The sequence below is a fragment of the Octodon degus genome, unplaced genomic scaffold, assembly GCF_000260255.1.
Source record: "Octodon degus isolate 3935 unplaced genomic scaffold, OctDeg1.0 scaffold00410, whole genome shotgun sequence".
Taxonomy (NCBI): Eukaryota; Metazoa; Chordata; class Mammalia; order Rodentia; family Octodontidae; genus Octodon; species Octodon degus.
Window position 1 is genome coordinate 509,781 of NW_004524986.1, and position 1,517 is coordinate 511,297.

Below are 1,517 nucleotides of genomic sequence, written 5' to 3' on the forward strand. Positions count from 1 at the left end.
ATTTCTCTGTCTTCTCTGTCTTGTCTAATGGCTCTAGCTAATGATTTCAGAGCTATATTAAATAGGAGGGGTAATAGAAGACATGTCTTGTACAGTTTTGAGAGCACATGATTTCAGTTTTCCTCATTTAGAATTATATTAGCCATTGGGTTGTCATAGATTGCTTTTATCAGATTGAAGTAGAGGCTTTCTATTCCAATTTTCTGTAGGACTTTTAACATGAATGAGTGTTGGATTTTGTCAAAAGCCTTTTCTGCATCAATTGAGAAGATCATGTGGTTTTTAGATTTCACTGTATTGATATAGTGTATTACATTTATAGATTTTTGAATGCTGAACCATCCTTGCATCCCTGGGATGACTCATACCTGGTCATGATGTATGATGTTCTTGATGATTTGCTGCATTCTGTTTGCTAGGATTTTATTGATGATATTTGCATCTATGTTTATGAGGGAGACTGGCCTGTAGTTCCTTTTGTTTAGTTGTGTCTTCCTGTGTTTTTTTTTAAATTAAAAAAGAGTTTTTTACTTTATTAAAATACTGAGTTTATTTCACATGTATATTTATCTCCCTACCATCTCTATGTCTGATCACCACCACTACTACTATGTTTTATCATAACATTCCATACATAGTTAAAAACAAGTAAAGGGTGGAGTTCCATCTTTAAAAACGAAACAGGCATTTCAGACAACACATTCTTGGCAATGGGACCTGGACAACATTTATCAAACATGGTAGGGAATGTTCTCACTTTGCATTATAAAAAGGATAGCCAGATAGCAACTGTCACAGAAATGAAAGACGTTGGAAAACTAACAAACTGTTTAAACTGCTTTTTTAAAGAGATTTCCTCCACTACCAGAGATCTTGAATAGCCTTCTGGTCAGTCATAGCCTTCTTCACATAATTGATGAATTTGGCTTCCACTTTTTGTCCACCTTTTTCTATACTTGCTTGCATTTTTGCTTTAATGTCTTCTACAGAACTAGGTCCTTTCGGTGTTTTAGGACTCTTTTCCTGTTTCTTGAAGGATTCCTGCCCTTTTGATCTTGGCATTGATGGTTTTGAGTCTTTTTCACTCTGGTTTGATTTTTGTGCATTTTTGCTGAAATATCATATTGATTTCTTCAAGGGAGCTTTCTCTTCAGTTTCTTCATCATCAAAATCATCATTCCCATCATCCTCATCCTCGTCCTCATTGTCCTTGTCGTCTTCATCAGCAGCGAGTTTTACTTTACTCTGTGGAAACTTGCTGCCACCTCCAGGGGCAGATCACTTTCCAGATATACTTAGGAGTTTTCCATCTTCTTCCTCTTCTTCTTCCAACTCTGCATCTTCTTTCACAGCTACTAAATGCTGTCCACTAATATGCACAGGCCCTGAACCACACTTCAACCTTAAGACAACAGGTTGTGTAATTTCAAAGCCCCCAAAGGAAACCGTTGGCTGTACAGACATTTTCAAAGTTGCCAGTGTTACTTTAATTGGACTGCCTTCATAATTCATAGCCT

At 36.7% G+C, this 1,517-nt stretch overlaps 1 pseudogene; it reads right to left on the reverse strand.

The window, feature by feature from the left end:
• Positions 1 to 843: 843 nt before the first annotated feature.
• LOC101583268 overlaps positions 844 to 1,517 on the reverse strand; it is a 1,651-nt pseudogene continuing 977 nt past the window's right edge.